The sequence below is a fragment of the Marmota flaviventris genome, chromosome 14 (assembly GCF_047511675.1).
Source record: "Marmota flaviventris isolate mMarFla1 chromosome 14, mMarFla1.hap1, whole genome shotgun sequence".
NCBI classification, from domain to species: Eukaryota; Metazoa; Chordata; class Mammalia; order Rodentia; family Sciuridae; genus Marmota; species Marmota flaviventris.
The window spans coordinates 43,692,837-43,705,858 of NC_092511.1; positions in this window are offsets into that span (position 1 = coordinate 43,692,837).

A 13,022-nucleotide genomic window follows, 5' to 3' on the forward strand; every position below is an offset into this window, starting at 1 on the left:
GCAGTTTAGCAAGAAGCTGTCTCAAAAATTTAAAAAGGCACATGTGGGGAGTGGCAGTGCGGTATGGGTTTGTTGGTACAGTGCTTATCTAACATGTACAAAGGCCTGGGTTTAGACCCCAGTACCATATCCACACAAAGACACCCACAAATTTCATTTCAGTTGTGCAAAATTTTTAGCTATCTTTCCATATTTCTTATACTCGTTCTTTCCTTGTAGATCTTATTAGGTGTTATGTTGTACCTTCTGGTTCTAATCTCTATGTTACATTTTCCAATCTCATTCTGGATAATTTTATTATATATCATATCTATTTTTCATTCTTGAATTCTTTCTTTCTTTAAGAAGAGGAAAAGTTTATTTGGGGCTCATGGTTTCAGAGGTCTCAGTCCATAGATGGCTGACTTTGTTGCTTGGGGACTGAGATGAAGCAGAACATCATGACAGAAGGGAATGGTAGAGGAAAGCAGGTCAGAACTTGGCAATCAGGAAGCAGAGCTCATTCTTGAATTCTTTCTTCATCCATTTCTGATCTTCTGTTTAACTTGACCATTGAACTTTTCACATTTTATTTTAATTAATTAATTTATTTTGGTATCAGGAATTGAACCCACAGGAGCTTAACCATTGACTTACACCCCCAGCCCTTTTATTTTTTGAGACAGGGTCTTCCTAAGTTGCTGAGGCTGGCATTAAACTTGCCGTCTTTCTGCTTCAGCCTCCTGACCCGCTGGGATTATAGGTGTGTGCCACCATGCCAGGCTCATTTGTTGTTTTTATGTTTAACCAGACATTCCAACAGAATAGGGTTTTGCATTAGCTCCAACTGCCATGGATGGAACTGAAAGACCCTTAAGGAAAGAATGTCTATCTTTAAAATATTAGAAATCATTTGGCATAAGCCAGGCATGATATATAACATACTGTAATCCCAGCAACCCAGGAGGCTGAGGCAGAAGGATCATAGTTTCGATGCCAGCCTGGCCAATTTGAGACCCTGTCTCAAAATAAAAAATAAAAAGGCTGAGGATATAGCTCTGTGGTAAAGAGCCCTTGGGTTCATTCCCCAGAACTAAAAAAAAAAAAAAAGATAGGTAGGAATGGGGATTTAGCTCAGTAGAAAAACACTATGCCTAGGGTGTATAAAACTTTGGATTCATTCCCCAGCATCACAAAAACAAACAAAAAGTCAAAAGTACATAGGTGATTAGTGATGCCTAACCACCAGTCTATATTTATTTAGTGATTAAATTAAAAAAAAAATACTTATTTGATACTTAAATGCAAAAAAGCCTTTTAGCACCACTGAAGCTCTTTGTGTTTTTTCTTTTTGACAAGCTGGTGTGAATAATGTAGGAGGTGACAGCTTCTCTCCTAATCAAATATAGTAAAGAGATGTATTGTATTTTTTAATGGTAGTTGAAGACATTAACAATAGAATCAGTGGAGAGATAATAACTAATGTACAAAGAGGAGGTAGACTTTTTCCACCTACCCCCTGGTTTTATATATATAAATAGAACTGGCCTTGCTCATACACAGAGAATGGGATTGGCTCCATGAATAATTTCAATAGCCAGCAAGACAGTCACACTCAACAACATCTGATGCTTGAAATGCTACCATTTACAATCTGTTTCTTTGTATAAAGCAGAATCTCTTTTGAAATTTGCAGACTTAATAAAAGAAGCAATATATCAAATTCCTTATTCTCCAAAATGAATTATATATTCAGTAATTCAACAAACATTTATTAAATACTGTATGACTGCCAAGTTTGAGATCATAAAATGAATGACAGAAGACTTGTCCTCAAGGAGTTTACTGTCTAGGAGATTAACAGACATATAAACAGAAACTTTAAAATTGTAACTAAATGTCAGCTGGGATCTTCCTACATCCTAAAATCTCCAGATTAAACTAATGTTAACTCCCTTTTACAGGCTATAGAAAAAAGTCGATGTTTCATCTCATAGACAGTTTTGGAGAATAGGGGCTTACATTTTTATGGTCATTCCCAGGTTTATACTCTAGCTTCTGCTATTTCTGTAGTAATAATCTTACCATAAAGTGTGTATTGTCCTTGTTCCTGCATCATTTCAACACTAACATGGAACCTGGCTGTTTTCCCTAATTTCCACACAACAAACTATTCACACAAGTGTGTGTGTGTGTGTGTGTGTGTGTGTGTGTGTGAGAGAGAGAGAGAGAGAGAGAGAGAGAGAGAGAGAAGAGAGAGGGAGGAAGGAGAGGAGTGGGGGTGAGAAGAGAGAGAATAAATGTAAATAAGTTCAGGGAGATAGGGATTTATATGCTAGAAATACAAACACCTTAAAATTTTGCATAAAGACAGGGGCAGTGACACAGACCTGTAATCTCAGGAACTCAGAAGGCTGAGGGAGAATTGCAAGTTGGAGGCCAAACTAAATAATTTAGCAAGATCCTGTCTCAAAAAGAGATGAGGAGGTGGTTTACTATTAACTTTTTTTTTCCTAACTACCTTTCTTAGTGCCTCAGTGCAAGGCATTAAAACACACTGATCAGAAGAGATTTTGTGTGTGTGTGTGTGTGCCAGGGTACCAGAGATAGAACCCACAGGTGCTTAACCATTGAGCCATATCCCCAGCCCTTTATATTTTTCATTTTGGGACAGGTTGCTTAGGGCCCCACTAAATTGCTGAGGCTGGCCTCAAATCTATGATCCTCCTGACTCAGCTTCTCAAGTTATTGAGATAATAGCCAAGTGCCATCACACCACAACTATTGAGTTTTGAGAGTTCTTTATGTGATCCAGATAATATTCTTTTGTGAAATATGTGGTTTGCAAATATTTTCTCCCTGTTTATATCTTTTCATTTTTCTTTCTTTCTTTCTTTCTTTTTGAGAGAGAATTTTTTTAATATTTATTTTTTTAAGTTTTCGGCGGACACAACATCTTTGTTTGTATGTGGTGCTGAGGATCGAACCCGGGCTGCACGCATGCCAGGCGAGCATGCTACTGCTTGAGTCACATCTCCAGCCCCTCATTTTTCTTTCTTTCTTTTTTTTTTTTTTTTTGAGACTAAGTCCCACCAAGTTGCCCAGGCTGGCCTAGAATTTGCAAGCCTCCTGCCTCAGCTTTCTGAGTAGCTGTGATTTAAGTCATGAGCCACCATGTTTGGCTATAGCTTGTCTTTTCATCTTCTTAATAGATTCTTTTGCAGAATAAAAGTTTTGAATTTTTAAAAATTTTTTTTAGATGTCGTTAGACCTTTATTTTATTCATTTATTTGTAAGCAGTGCTGAGAATCAAACCCGTCGCCTCACACATCCTAGGCAAGCATTCTACCACTGAGCCACAACCACAGCCCCAAAAGTTTTGAATTTTGATGAGGTCAAAGTTATCAATTTTTCCTTTTATGTATCAAAATCTGGGGTCAAATATTGGGGTTTAGGTCAGTGGGAGAGTGCTTTTTGCTTAGCATATAGTAGGCCCTGGGTTCCATCTTTGGTGCCACGGGGCAGGGGGGGGATTGTTGTCCTCTAGGACTCTTTGCCTAGTCTGAGATTCCAAAAATTTTTTTTTTCAAAAAATTTTATAGTTTTATGTTTTATATTTACATTTGTGATCCATTTTGAGTTAATTTTATGTGAAATATGACATCTAGACGAAGATTTATTGTTTTGCCTTTGAATGTCCAAGTCAGTCAGATTTATTTATGTATGTATTTATTTATTCTGAGACAGAGTCTGGCTTGTTTCCCAGACTGGTATGAAACTACTGGGCGCAAGTGATCCGCCCACCTCAGCCGCCTGAGTGCTGGGACTATAGGCACACTCACCATGCCTGCCCAGTAACTCAGTTTTGTTTTGTTTTTCCAGTGCCAAGGACTGAATTCAGGGCCTCATATATTAGGAAAGTGCTATACCACTGAGCTATACCCCCAGCCCTGCAGTCAGTTCTTATGTCAATAACTAGTTATACAAAGAATATATGTGCCTTGGTCTATTCAAAATACTTAGAATAGTGGACATCTATAATTGGGTTCCGCCCCACCCCTGGAATTGGGGAAGGTACCAGGTATTGAACCAAGGGGTGTTTAACCACTGAACCACATCCCCAGCCCTTTTAAAAAACACTTTATTTAGAAACAAGGTCTTGCTAAATTCATTAGGGACTCACTAAGTTGCTTAGGCTGACTTTGAACTCTCAATCCTTCTGCCTCAGCCTCCCAAACTACTGAAATTACAGGTGTGCACCACCTCTACAGCTTTATTTATTTATTTAGTGGTACTGGTGATCAATCCTTGAACATGCTAGGTAAACACTACTACTGAGCTATATCTCCAGTCCTCTGTAATTATTTTTGGCTGCCCAGCCTCTGAACCCACTTGACAGATTTCGAAAATCTCCCATTATCTAGGTCTTGGTAAAGTAGAACGACTCCTACCTTTAACTTCAGAAGCCCAAGGGGTGTGATTCATCTTCTTCCCACTCCCCTGACAGCCTTGTGACCCAGATTAGGCCACCATGTACTTTGAGTCCTGAGCAAGTGGTGCCAAAATGAAAGGGTGATGAATGATATTGGATCTGTGGTAGTGACAGTATCAGCAGTCTGGCATCATGGCTGCATTTTTCATGAGCAGTGGCTACTAAAGGGGACACTATATCAAATAGTAGAGGTGGCATATGTTGGTTATTTCCAGTTTCTGGCTATCACAAATAAAGCTGATATGAATATTCATACACAAGTCTTTTTATAGATACGTGTTTATTTTTCTTTCTTTTTTTTTTTTGGTAGGGGGTACCAGGGATTGAACTCAGGGGCACTCAACCACTGATCCACATCCCCTGCCCTATTTTGTATTTTTATTTAGAGACAGGCTCTCACTGAGTTGCTTAGTGCCTCGTCGAGGCTGAGACTGGCTTTGAACCTGCAATCCTGCCATCCAGCCTCCTGTGCCTGTGCCGAGGGGATTATAGGCATGCGCTGCCACGCCCAGCTGATACATATTTATTTTTCTATTGGGTAAAAATCCTGGGAGTAGACACCATGTACACTCAGAAAAATGAGAAATTATATCAAAGTGCATAAATGCATTATACTGTCATGAATAACTAATTAAAACAAATACATTAAAAAGATAAAAAGATGCTAATGTAATTCATTAATTTAAAAAAAAATTTTAGTTGTAGATGGACACAGTACCTTTATTTTATTTCATTTTATATATACTGCTGAGAACCAAGCCCAGTGCCTCACATGTACTAAGCAAGTGCTCTAACACCAAGCCATAATTGCAGTCCTAGTTCATTAATTTTTAACGCCTATATAGTAGTATTCCATTCTTTGAATAAACCAGTTATTTATCCATTCCCTTCCTAAAGGAAGTAAATAAAGGTGTTTCCACTTTTTTGTTTAAATGTTGTTTTTGTTTGAAGAAAATATTATTACAATAAACATCTTGGTTCATGCAAAAAAAAAAAAAAAAAAATCCTGGGAGTAGAATGGCTGAATCATACAGTATATGTATCTGCAACTTTAAGAAACTATAAACTGTTTTCCAAAGTAGTTATTTTACATTTTTGCCAATATCGTCTGAGAATTTTAGTTGCTTCACACACTTGCCCATATTTGGCCTCATCAGTCTTTAAACTTTAGCCATTCTAGTGGGAGTATAATAGTATCTCTTATCTCATTAAGATTTTAATTTACATTTTCCCAATGACTAATAATGATAAGTATTTTTTTTTTTTTGTATAGGGGATTGAACCCAGGGGTTCTCTGGTTACATCCCCAGCCCTTTTTAGTTTTTAATTTGAGACAGGTATTATGCCAGATTTGTGGGACCCCAGTAGACCTCCAGGAGCCGAATCCAATGCAATCATACAAGTCTTTATTGCAAGCTCGAGCCTGGACTCATAACCTTTCCTGATGCAGCGGTCCCAGGGAGTGAGTCCTGGTCCTTTGTTCAGTGAGATTTTATAGGTTTTGGGGGGATACTCTATGCGTCACAACATCACACAGCAAATCATTCCACACCTAAGGAAAATCAAACAACTCTTAACGTTGATTAGCACATTCAATGGCGGGAACAAGTGGGGTAGGGGTGATTGGTTAGTACAAAAGGGGGATTTGTTTGAACTGAATGGTTTAGGCCACGAGGGGTGTACGTGCTAAACTACATATTTGCCCAACATGTTATCAACCACCATAAACTAGTGGGGGGTCATCTGGCATTCCAGGTATTTTCCCTGTCTCATGCTGATTGGAGGTTGCTATGGGTCCTCACCTAGCCTGACTGAGTCAGGGACACCTGGTGCAGCAGATCTCTCCTGTTATTTACAGACAAACAACTCAGCAGGATGGGTATGTGTTTAGGATTGCTCTGTGGGTTTTTCCAAGGACAAGGGTCATGCCCCCTTCCTTAGGACAGGCCTTGAGGTAGAAGCTGCTGTTATTATTATTATTTTTTTAAATGGAGTCACATTAGTTTCTCACAGGGTCCCACTAAGTTGCTGAAGGCTTCATTAAATTGCTGAGGCTGTCTTTGAACTTGTGATCTTACTGCCTCAGCCTTCTGAGTCGCTGGGATTATAGGCATGCACCACCACACCTGGCATGATAATCATTTTTGAATGCTTATTTAGCATCTATATATCTTTATTGTTTAAATGTCCATTAAACATATATAATTAATTAATTAATTTTTTGGTACTAGAGATTAAACTCAGGTGTACTTTACCACAGAACTATATCCCTAGTGACTTTTTATTTTGAGACTGGTCTCACTAAGTTTCTAAAGATAGGTCTCACTAAGTTTCTAGCCTCAAACATGTGATTCTACTGCCTCAGCTTCCCAGGTCACTGGGATTACAAGTTTGAAGGTTCTTTTTGTTGTTGTTGTTGTTTTGTTTTTTTGGTATGAGGGATTGAACCGAGGGTCACTTAACCACTGAGCTTCATCCCCAGCCCTTTTTGTATTTTTTTTTGGGAGGTGGAGGGTACCAGGAATTGAACTTAGGGGCCGCACATCCCCAACCCTTCATTTGTACAAATAGTCTAGGCACAGTAATGTTATGCTCGAATTCGGGACCCCCAAAAGACCACCAGAGACCAAGATCGATGTAAACAGCAAAGAGGTGTTTATTGCAAGCTAGCTCGGTCCTCCTCGCGCGCACACACAGCAACTGGTGATGCTGAGAGACCCGAGCCCAGGGTTTGCAGCAGTTTTATACATTCTTTGGAGAAGGCAGGGACCCCCATATACATCATAGCATCTCTTAGCAAATCATCACACACCGGGGGAAAATCAAATAACAACTCTAAAACATGATTAGCACATTCACTGGCGGGAACAAGTTGGGTAGGGTGATTGGTTACTACAAGAGGGGGATTCGTTTGAACTGATTGGTTTAAGCCTAAAGGGGTGTTCGTGCAGAACTACATGGTTTCCCAACACGTTATCAACCACCATAAACTACTGGGAGGGTCATCTGGCATCCCAGGTATTTCCCTGTCTCATGCTGATTGGTGGCTTCTAGGGGGCTGCTATGGATCCCCACCTAGCCTAACTGAGTCAGGGACACCTGGTGCAGCAGATCTCTCCTGTTATTTGTAGATAAACCTCTTAGCAGTATGGGAATGTGCCTAGGAGTGCTCTGTGGGTCTTTCCAAGGACAAAGGTGATGTCCCTTCCTTGGACAGGCTTTGCTCTGAGGTAGAGGCTGGTTTTTTCAGTAAACCATGTTATCAGTTATGGAAGAATGGTAACACTTCTGAAATCCAAAGTTCCAAGATTCCTTCCAGGGACCAAACATCAAGTTTCTTCTAAACATAGCAATCTCAGGTCTGCTATCTTAAACTCTTTTCTGCACAGAATGGCATTGTAAAAAGCTAAGTGAAAATAATGTTTCAGAGGAGAGAGGCACTGCTGGTAAATCAATAATATAAGAATCGAAACTGTCCAGTGGATTTAGCAATATAAAGGTCATTGGTGACCTAGACAGGCACATTTTCAGAGGCATGGTGGGTCAAGGAAGTTGTACTGAAGAGGATTCAAGAGTGACTTGTTTGTTGCAAGTCATGGTGGCACATATCTGTAATCCCAGAGACTCAGGAGGCTGAGGCAGGAGGACTGCAAGCTCATGGGCCAGCATCAGCAACTTAGTGAGACCCTGACTCAAAATAAAAATAAAAAGAGCTAAGGATGTTGCCCCAGTGGTAGAGTGCCCCTGGGTTCAATCTCCAGTACCAAAAAATAAAAAATAAAATAAAATAAATCTAGAGTCTTTTGGTTAGAAAGGCTTATAAAGACAGGATATTTTAAGAACTTTTTCTGGATGGGAAAGCAAAAGAAGGAGATGTAAGTAAATATAGGATATAATATATCTTAGATACTATACAATATAGGGCAAAGTAAGAATATACGTAAATAAAAGGGCATTTTACAGATAAGACATGCTAGCACTTGTTTGTTTTGGACCAGAATAAGTCATTAGAAAGGAAAATATGATGTGGAGAGAGGGGGACTGGATTTTGAGTATGAGTAAAATGATAGGAAGAAGGACACTCCTGCCATTGAAACTGGGGAGAAGAAAGAGAAAATGTCCAGGTGCAAGGAGAATTGTAGATTTTGCAATCAAAAGATGTTCATCTTCTGATGTCTTCTTTTTTCAACAAAATAGAAGGCAGCATCTTTGGTTGAGAGTTGAGAGTTGTAGAACAGATGTGAAAGATATGAGAAAAAAGTAGAAAGTTAAGAATTTGTGGGCTGGGGATGTGGCTCAAGTGGTAGCGCGCTCGCCTGGCATGTGTGCGGCCTGGGTTCTATCCTCAGCACCACATACAGACAAAGATGTTGTGTCCGCCAAATACTAAAAAATAAATATTAAAATTCTCTCTCTCTCTCCCTCTTTCTCACTCTCTCTTTAAAAAAAAAAAAAAAGAATTTGTAGAACAAAGAGTAAATCTCCGGGGAAAGGCATATAAAATGAGAAACAGGGGTTGGGGATATAATTCAGTGGTATAATGTTTATCTAGCATGTGTGAGGCCCTGGATTTGATCCTCAGCACTGCAATCAACATGCAATCAATCAACCAACCGATCAGGATGAGAAGTTGGCAGAAAAGAAGCCACGCTAGGGGAGGGCTATGAAATTAGTTTGTAAATGTTTTATTAATGAAAGACAATACATTGAATTTAGATTATTGAAATGTTTCAACCAAGATTTCTACCAAGATTTACTTAAAAGAAAAATTCATTCAGTAGCAGTTAAAAGTGGAAATAAAATGATCAGGACTTCAACTGAATAGTTCTTTATTAGTTCAGTACAACCTTAGCACAAAAATTTCATTCCCAAATTACTCTAGCACTGAAAACTGAAACTGAGACCAAAACCCAATCAACAAATCTCCCCAGCCTGACAAGCATACAGAATATATGTCTAACATTATACAATAACTTCCCCTATTAAACAAAACAGGAAGAATGGTTATGTTCAGCTGATAGTGTTAGATGGTCTGTCATGTAGTGTTTCCGTTATACTCTGAATATCACCTTGGTGTATTATGTGACCGTTCTTCATGCATGTTTTCAACACTGCCATGAAAGGAATGTCTATCCAATTTCTCAGAAATGTCTCATGAAAACAAGGCATAACGTCTATTTAAAAGAGGTTTCAAGAATTTTTGCTGTCTGAAGGACATATTTTTATTTATATTCTGACTCCCATTTGCAGCACTTATCTCTGAGAGCTGCTGTGTCTCTCCCATTGATCCCATTATAACTTTCTGTTGTGAAATCAAAATGTTCTCCTTAAAAAAAAAAAAAAAAAAAATGGGGCTGGGGTTGTGGCTCAATGGCTAAGCACTTGCCTAGCATGTGTGAGGCACTGGGTTTGATTCTCAGTACCACATATAAATAAAACAATTAAATAAAGGTCCATTGACAACTAATATATATATATATATATATATATTGTGTGTTTCTGCCATTGTGGTGGGACACTCCTGTAATCCCAGCAACTCAAGAGGCTGAGGCAAAAGAATCTGAAGTTCAAGGGCAGCCTCAGTAAGATCCTCAGTAATTAGTAATTTAGTGAGACTCTGTCTCATAATAAAAAAATAAAAAGGACCAGGGATGTAGCCCAGTGGTAAAGTGTTCCTGGGTTAAATCCTCAGTGCACACACACACATATACACATAATTGGACTCTCTAAATAAAGAAATGTCCAAATAACTACGGAATCTAGCTTTGAATATGCAGCCCTCCTGTCTCAGCCTCGGGAGTTGCTGGGATTTACAAGCGCACACGTGCTACTGCATTTGGTACATTTTTTTTTTTTTAATTGTTGATGGACCTTTATTTTATTTACTTGTATGTGGTGCTGAGAAATGAACCCAGTGCTTCACACATGCTAGGCAAGAGTTCTTCCACTGAGCTACAACCCCAGCCCACATTTTAAAATTTTCTAATGCATGAAATGATTTAACTTAAAATATGCCCTTTCTCAACACAATTAATTCAAGCCCATAGTTTAATTTTTACTTGTATAATTTTATAATATAAAACTTTTTATATACTTCCTAAATGTTTTATATTAGTCTCTTAATATTTATTATAGTCTCACAATGTGCAAAGGGCTATTCTAGGGACCACTGATTCTAGGAAAACAAGATTCACTGATGCATCTGACTGATTTAGACCCTTCAGGAAGCAGACACTCAGACACACTTGGAAGTATAAGAACTATGGGGATGTGGTGTGGTGGGAATATACCACCTATGAGGGATGAAGGGGGAGGAAAGAGTATGGAAAGCCTTCAGACCTGGATGCTGATCTGATACCGAAAAAGAAAAGGGGAAAAAACAGGATTGTGCAGGAGGAGCCTCAGACTCTGATATAGATCTAGCAGAGTTTCAGCCAACCCATGAGGGACTCAGGAACAAAAATTGCCTCTTACAGAAGTCCTACACTGGGAGAATGGTCTTGGTAATACTGGCATGCTCAGTTATTGGTGGGGACTGCCTAGGAAGATCATGAACTCAGTTTGAATGTTGCTGTGGTGAATCCCAAAGGTGTTGCAGCAGAAAGGCATTAGCTATGTGCTTTCTTTTAGTGGAAGGGAGATCCAAACAATGCATCTGATGTAATGTCTTACATCAACTGCACCCCTTTGTTATTGTTCTCCTCCAACAGTTTGGTTCTGTAGTTCACAAATTCAGAGCATGGATTATTACATAGCCTCTTGACTCTTCTCCTTTTGACCAGTCCCTCCTCTATTAAATACTGTTATCAGATTAATCTCTGTAAGAGGTCATTTTAACAGGTGTGGTCTTGAATGCTGTAATCCCAGCTACTCAGGAGGCTAAGGCAGAAGGATCACAAATTCAAGGCCAGCCTGAGTGATTTAGTGATACCTTGTCTCAAAATTAAAAATAAGAAGGGCTGGGGATTGTAGTTCAGTGGTAAAGCACCCTGGATTCACTTCCCAGTACCTCCCCACCCCCACCACATAAAATTCACTGTTTTTCTACTTGTTCATATTATTTTTTCTTTTATTACTCAGGTTTTAATATGAGTATATCCCTTTCTCAGTTATACTATCATTTTGTTTAGGCAAGAGGAATACAAGGCTGTTTATTACTCAGCAACTGCTCCAGGACTAAATGAGGAGACAGATGATTGGGAAATAGATGGGAAGAAACCATTACAGAAATTAGGGGAAAAAAAAAAAAAGGTCAGATAAAACCTCAGGGCAGTTTAGGAAAACACACTGAGAGGTGAAAGAATACTCAATTATTTTATAGGAATAAATGACCCTCTTTACCTTCTGTTTCTATCTCAGGTTCAGACCAGACAGAATTTTTTATTCAACAAACAGATATGTAGAGGCACAGGCCTATAATCCCAGTGGGGAGGCTGAGGTAGGAGTTTCACAAATTCAAAGCCAGCCTCAGCAATTTAGCAAGGCGCTAAGCAACTCATTGAGACCCTGTCTCTTAATAAAATACAAAATAGGGCTGGGGATGTGGCTCAGTGGTCGAGTGTCCCTGAATTCAATCCCTGGTATCCCTGCCCCACCCCTGCCCCCACCCCCACCCAATAAAAAAAAAGAAAGAGAAATTTTCAAGAAATTTTTGGATGGACTTTGGTGGACTTTGATGATCAAAAACTCTATTAAATTTATTTAAAATATGTATACATACTTTTCTGGGAGTATGATCTATAGTTTTTACTGATTTTCAAAGGAGTCTATGTTCATAAAAACAAGTCAATCTACTTGATCAGAGTTTGGAAACTTGGGTAGAAGAGAGATTGCACATAATTGATGTGATTTGGCAAGTGGTAGGTCATTGGTATTTTTAAAGAAAAGATTCTTTCCTTAAATAAAATAGGGTTGCTGGATTTGGTGGTGCACACCTGTAATTTCAGTGACTCAGAAGGTTGAGTCAGGAGGATTTCAAGTTGGAGACCAGCCTCAGCAACTTAGCAAGGCCCTAAGAAACTTAGCAAAACCTGTCTCAAAATTAAAAATTTTTAAAAAGGGTTGGGGATGTATCTCAGTGGTTAAGTAGCCCTGAGTTCAATCCCTTTACAAAAAAAAAAAAAAAAGATAGAAAGAAAGAAAGAAAGAGAAAGAAAATAAAGTGTTTTTTTTTGTTGTTGTTGTTGCGTTGTTGTTTATTTTCAGTATTAGGAATTGAACTTGGGACCTCACCCATGCTTGACAAACTCTCTACCCCTGAGCTACATCCCAGTCCTTTAACTTTTTTTGATTTTGAGACAAGGTGTCCCTAAGTTATCCAAACTGGCTTCAAATTTGTGATCCTCCTGCCTCAGCCTCCTAATCCTAAGTAGGTGTGATTACAGTCATGTGTCAACACTGCATCCAACAAAGAAAGTAGTTTCTGAAGGATGAAAAAAAAAAATCAGTAACTAGATCTCCAGAAATTAAGGAGTGCCTGGATTGTATGGAAGTGGAGGTACCACACACAGACTTTTCCTTCCAGAAATATATCAGCAAATGAGGAAAAGAG